Source organism: Amblyomma maculatum, chromosome 1 (genome assembly GCF_055883805.1).
Source record: "Amblyomma maculatum isolate TAMU_Amacu chromosome 1, ASM5588380v1, whole genome shotgun sequence".
In the NCBI taxonomy this organism is placed as follows: Eukaryota; Metazoa; Arthropoda; class Arachnida; order Ixodida; family Ixodidae; genus Amblyomma; species Amblyomma maculatum.
This window is the reverse complement of record NC_139344.1, coordinates 451,527,472-451,534,254: the sequence shown is the minus strand read 5'-3', so window position 1 is coordinate 451,534,254 and position 6,783 is coordinate 451,527,472. Positions and strand designations below refer to the sequence as shown.

The 6,783-nt window shown below is 45.2% G+C and overlaps 1 pseudogene; it reads right to left on the bottom strand.

Moving 5' to 3' along the window:
* Positions 1 to 864: 864 nt before the first annotated feature.
* On the bottom strand, positions 865 to 3,150 carry LOC146209653 (uncharacterized; annotated as a pseudogene).
* Positions 3,151 to 6,783: the final 3,633 nt, after the last annotated feature.

Below are 6,783 nucleotides of genomic sequence, written 5' to 3'. Positions count from 1 at the left end.
GGTACAGATGAGCAAGTGTCAGCTTTGGACAACCCCTAAGGTAGCCAGGAAGCTTGCTGTCTTCGACGTACAGCTTGTCTTAATGTATCCACATTACGCGGCCCACCTTAGTCAACAATACTTTCTGTTTCAGCAGGCGGTTCCTCACAAATTTCATCAGATGTGGCATATCAGAAAAAGCATAAACACTGTGCTTATCGATCAAAGGGTGAATAAATTAGTGTTTTGAAATATGAACAAGCCCATGGTCTGAAAGTTCGTCCGAAGAGCTTGCCGCTTCACCAAAGTCCGCAAACCAGCATACATCATTGTCTTAGCGTTTATCATCTCCTTCTTAATATCAATTTCATCAAACACTAAGATGCCATGGCACTCAGAGCTAGCTAGACTTTGTGGCAATCTTCTTGAAGACCGCAAAGAAATGAGAATCAAATCCGCATTTGATCCGAACCATTGACAGGTAATTCGTACCGTGGTCTCAGAAGGCAGTGGCAAAATCTCATTGTCTCTCAGAAATGAATAACCAGATGAACTTCAAATATGCAAAAGCAGGCATATCTAAATCCAGTGCTCCGTGTACCGCCTGTTCTTTTTGTTTTGACGTCTGGCAGCATACACACATTTTCCAACTGAGCTGCAGGCAGCTTTAGTGTCTCCAGTTTTTCGTTCAGCACTTCAGTAGACACGCTTTGCATCTTTTCTTGGGCCTGCTTCAGTTGTCCACTCAGAATCTTCACACATTTTATTAAGCGTTCCTTCAACCTTTGCAGTGCATTCCTTGCTCTACGGAAAGCAAGCATGCCGTCCTGATTTGGTACAGACGTGAAGCGAAAACGCTTGGTTGGTCTGGTTCCATTTTTGCTGTCAGTCACCCTCTTCTGATGAATAAGAAGCGTGCCAGACAGACTTGAGCACCATCTGCCTGTGCTGTTGTTTACAGGGACAAGAAGGGGGCACTTTTTATGTTGCCACCGGTTGCAAGCATCGACAGATGCACTTTCTGGATTGCGCCAGTGGATGAACACTCATCTTTGGCCCTCTGCCACAGATGGACGTTTCATGCAGGCTTTGCAGAAACATCTTGACATCTTCAATTGAAGCAATGTCGTCACTGATGTGAAACTCCTCAGTGGATAAGCTCCTTCCCATCACAATCACAGACAGGTACCTGCATGCTCTGGTGTATATTAGCAACCTTTGTGGTGACCAAGTGACTTTTTCTCCAGCAGTGATACAGTCGAACCCGGATATATCGAACTCGAAGGGGATCGCGAAATAGTTCGATATATCGATAATTCGATATGCAGAAATTGGCTTGTGACGGCACTTACGGCCGCGTAATCAACCCACTCGTATAATGAACCTACCCTCCACTTTTGCACCGGGGGAAAAAAAAAAAATAAAATGCGTAAAGGCAGCTCGCTCACATGCAAGCAATCGCAGCGACGAGCGGCAGCGACAGAGCGAAAAATTTCAACTTGTTGGAACTGCGTCCCTCTCGCCGCTCTAGCCACCGCGGCAGTTCAAAACAAGGTTTGTGTGTCGCCGCTGCAGAAATCGCGAGCGTTTTCGCTTGCATGTCGATGGCGCGCGTCACTCCGTTTCGGTCGTCTCATCCACAGCTCATTTCTTGGCAGCGTGCCAAGATGCTGCGCAGCGATAACATCCCGGCGCGTTTATCTTTTGATAGCTCCTGCGGTGGTGGGGAGCGAAGTTGGCAGAGTGCCCGTGATGGCTTGATTGCACAAGCCATGCCGCGCTTGGGGCGGGTGTCATGATCGCAGCAGCTGACTGCGTGCTTTCGTTGATTCATACATGCAGGATAAAGGACTCCCGCAAAAAGAAAAAAAAAAAAAAAAACTGCCGCCGCTTAACGTCCGAACAGCACAACGATAAGAAAGGGTGACTCTCAAAAACAAAACAAAACAAAACAATAAAGAGACAGCTGCCGCTTCTTAACGCGTCAGCCGCCGTGCGCAGAAGGTTCGTAACATACGCTGGAGAAATCGTCCGACGTCTGTCTGAAAACGTATTGAGCTGGCTTGGCGCATGTGTAGATCGTGCTGAAGGAAAGAGATAGCTCGGCAAAAGAATGGGCACACCCACGCACATGGCTTGCAAACGTCATGTGTTGGCGCGAAGGAAACGATAACTGCAGATGCGCGCCTTTGGGGAATGGGCGCGGCGCTGCCCAGACCAGCCATCGCCGAACTGTTCCTTCTCATTCTTTCCGCGCATGGTTTGAAAACGTCACGCGGCAAACGGCCAAGGGTGATCAGATCGTCTTGGGGGAAGGCGCACTTTCCAGTGTGTGGTGGGGAGTTCGATATATCGAACGACCAGTGAAATGAAGTTCGACGCGGCTTTCCTATACTTTTACATGGGATTTTCAAGGGGATATTTCGTGAGTTCGATATAACCAAAATTCGATATATCCGGGTTCGATATAACCGGGTTCGACTGTAGCACTTGTCATTCCACGCACCTTTGGGCTTGTGCTCCATTGCATCTCTGTAAAACTATGTTGCTGATGCCGTCCTTGTCTCACCTGTGATAGCCCCATGATTTAGATGCAAGAATCGAGGGTGCTGACAGTTCAAACAGGTCGTTGAAAACTTGTTCTCGGGACTGTTCGGCTGGCTGTGTTACTTCTGTGGCATCAATCTCTTAGGGAGCAGCATCGGAGATTTCACAGGATGAACGTCCTACACGATCACAATCTCTCTCATTCAAATCAACTGCCTCTTGAGCACTCTCGGCCTCATGAGTGCGATGAATGCGCCTTTTGCAAGGAACGTCGACAAGCTGCCTGACCGCTGGTGTTTTGCGATATTTGGTTAGATTGGATAAGTGCACTGGACAATCCGGAAAAATCGGCGGCACGGCGTCCTCAGCTAAACATGCTCTACCTGCAGTATCTGCCAGGACGTTGCCGTTGTACTCAGCAGTCCAGGTTTTCGAGACAAAACGAGGTTCTAAATGTCTCTCACAGACATGATCTGACAGTTGAAGAATTCGATCCTTTCGCGGAATGGCGTGCCTCCACAGTTTCAGGCAGGCTTCGTCTTTCGGCGTCGAAAATAGCAAAAACTTTAGCTGACATGACTTGTAGCCGTTGTTACAACGCGGCACAAAGCACTTTCTTCCCATTGTTTGAAGACACGCTCTCTGAACAATCGTAAATACAACACCATGCACGACACATGACGCAGATCTGCCAGCAACAAATGTGAGAAAGAGCTGTGGGAGGCCCTACAGGCCTGCACTATGGCGGCCCGCAGCGTGCAACGGCCATTTGTCAGGATGCGCGCGAACCACGGACGGCTACTTCACGCGCCTTTTCCGAAGGGAGAGCAGCGCGTTCAGCCACTACACTATGGTCCATCCAGAAGGACTCATTGTGCACTGACATATAGATTGCTCAGACCCCCTCCCCCCTTCCCAACTTCTAAAATGCTAAAACACCCTTCCTTTGGCATGAACAATAACCTCCCGATTTTCTAAAAGCTTAGTCATGTTGGCAGGTGTGTTAATTTATCAGCTGATTCATAATGCCTACAGGTGTAGTGTCCGCATTTATTACCGCGGCTTATATGCTAGAAAATCACGCCTACACAATGCGCGATTTTCAAAAACATGAACACAAGCTATACGCTTTTATCTGAACAGTATTTTGTGCAAAGGTATTGACTCAGTCATGTGAAATAAGCATGGGAATTTTGGGTGTGGTTAAAGTATAGGTCAGAACTTTATGATAGCTCTGGTATGGCTCTGGCGAATGTCAATTTTCTTCTTTTTTTTTTCTTTTTTTTTACGAGCACTAACACTTGTAATGTGCCTAAAAGGTCTGATTTGCTTATGTAATGAACTAGTGTAACAGGATTGATTTGAAAGAAGTTTAATAGAGACCTTGAAACTTGTGTGCAGTCACAATATGGATATTGTGGCTTCCCGGACCTCGAGTTGATCACTTATTACAGTTGTTGATGGATGGGGGCCCTTACAAATGAAATTGCTATGTTTAGGTGTCGCCTCGAAATTACCGAAAAGGCATTCAGTAGTTTTTGCAAATGATTGAGCAGTTTAGAAAACATTGTAGAGGACATTCAAACAAAGACCATAGCAGCCGAAGCTTCTTAGCTCTAAGACTGATATGACTCTGATAGCTCTAAGGCTGATAAGAAGACTGATATGCAGCACGGCACGCTGTCCTCAGGAAGAATGGTGCAGTGCGGCCGAAGGGCCTGTCGGGTTAGCTTAACAGTGGTAGGCGGTTGCTTGGCAGTCATGTGATGTGATTATGTTTGACCTATAGAGGTGCACGGCAGTAACAGAAATGTGAAACTCTGACAAAGCCTAAAGGCGGCGTTATGCAGATATCAAACACAGAGATCCAATGGCATAGTGCATGCACTTAATGGCCGGTTACCCCCCCACCCTCCCATAAAAAAAAAGAAAGAAAAAAAGCCTTTGCATATCTTCTTAAGCATCTGTTTTCGAGTGCTTACGGAGAGCATAGAAAGGATATCCCACCGACTGTTTCATAAACCAAGGTAAACAGAGGTCTCTAAAGCATTGCTTCAGTGGAACCAGCTAGGATCAAGAAGAGGTGTTAGCCATAATGAGGTGTTTTGATGTGACCCAGCTTAGCTTATCAGCCTGGTGTTTCGTCGTAAAGAGCACGGTGGACTGTCAGGAAATGCCTTATTTCAGTTGTCCTCCATGTGTCAGTGGCCCAGAAGGCCCCCCCCCCCCCCTTTTTCTCCAACGCAATCTCTGGGGGCCGCCACTGGCCTGAGTTCGTGAAAGACACTGGATCGGCCACAGATTTCCAGAGTGGATGCTTTAGGAATGCGGAAGAAACATGTAATTTTTTGGTGGCAGCCTATCACTCAGCAGAAATGACATGCATTTGCTGTCATCAAAATTCTCTCTCAAAGGCCAGATTGAACACTATATTGCCCTTGGCTATTCTTTGACCAACTATGTTTATTGTGGAAGGGCTCAAAGAGACAAGGACCGAAAATAATACACACACCAAAGTGCATCCTTTGTCTGTCTTATTCTGTGGTCCTTGTCTTTTTTTAATGCTGTCGCTATCAACATGGTAAACTAACTTGCCCAAACACTGTCATTGTAGTATCAGCATTTGCTGGTATTATTTAAACAAATTTTTTTCATTTAGGTAGTGCTGAAAGGAGGCAGTGCCATCACCATTCTGATGCCTTCAGACAGATGAAGGGGCCTCTAGGCTGCTGCTATCCCTATTAGCATGTTTTCTGCCTATGTGCCATAGAACTTGACACAACACAATACATCTTTAGACTATTAACTTAATAGTAGTGCTATTGTTTGACTAATTTGTTCAGCAGCAGGCTGAAAGTGTCAGTGCCTGTTTTCAATCGCACTTGAGAATTTAATTCAGTTGAGGTACTATCATGTTCTGCCTAAGACGGATTGACTTCTAGTTCATTCAAAAGTGGCTGTATGACAGCCTCAAAAATATGCAGAGTTCAGCTAGAGTTGACTCAATGAGGACTGGAGTAACTCTTGTGAACATTTCTCTATTCTTTAAAGTATATTCCCTTCTTGTTTAAAAAGCTGCCTGCCCCACTTATGGTAAGGATGTTAAATGTCATTCATCACAACATGCTGATATATAATAAACAAAACAATATGTTACTTCAGTTTTCAACTTTAATTTCTTCAATAAATTTTTTCTTTAACTATAAACAGTGCAGAAGGGTGCTTAGAATGTCAGGGAACTGACAAGAACCTGGCACGCACAAAGGGGATACCATTCCTTCCTTTGAAAATGGTTGCATCAGACCTCTTCTAATATGGATGTATAACTAGTGTTGTTTGCATGGACAACAACCGTGGACTTCAAGATAGGTTGTGGCAAAAACATTTTTTCTTATGTATTTCTATTTCGTACACTGAAAGACTTCCGATTACCTCTCTGCTTGGGAAGACTGAAAATGGTGAACTGTGGCTTTGGCACTATATATTTAAAAATGCCAAAGTGCCCTTGCTGTGTGCCTGTGCTCAGTTATGCAAATATGAATGAAAGGATCGCATGAACTGTTGATGTCAAATCTGTCTTAAGAAGCAGTGGGAGCAAAGTAGATCTGTTACAGGTTTGAAAACAGACTGGTGCACGTAAAGCGTGGGAGCATGATTTATTTCTAGTACAAAGTTGGGATACGTAATTTGCACCATATTCAGGCCCTCTCTCTGGGAATATGTGGATTGTTCAGACTTTGCGATTCGAATTCTGTATTGATTTCCTCGCGCAATGATATTACATGCTAGTTTACAATCGGTGTCAAGCAAAATTGTAAATAGCCATTTCTTGTCTTGTGGTGCTGCACGCACAGGTAAAAATAATTGGAAAAAAGCATTTGATCATGATCAGCAACCAAAACCGTCTTTGCTATTTCCAGGTTTACAGATACACGAGTGAGGAGTTTCTGACTTTGTGAAGAAAAGATTGAGTCAGAATTTTGAAAGTGCGCGTATATTCAACATATTGTTACGGTGAAATAGAAAAGGAGTGTTTATTTACAGTGATATGGCAGTGGGACAAGGTGAAGCCTACTAGCCCCCAAGCACCAACGCTTTCTCCTCTTCTTCTCCCAGACCAGCACAATTCTTCCTCGTCGTCAGTGGCGTGACATTTCCCCCCTACTTAGCCTAAGCCCTCTGGGCGTGTTCGTGAGTCGTGCGAGGCTGACACGGCTCCAAGCGGGCAACATGACATAGTTCGGTTTTGGCAGACCG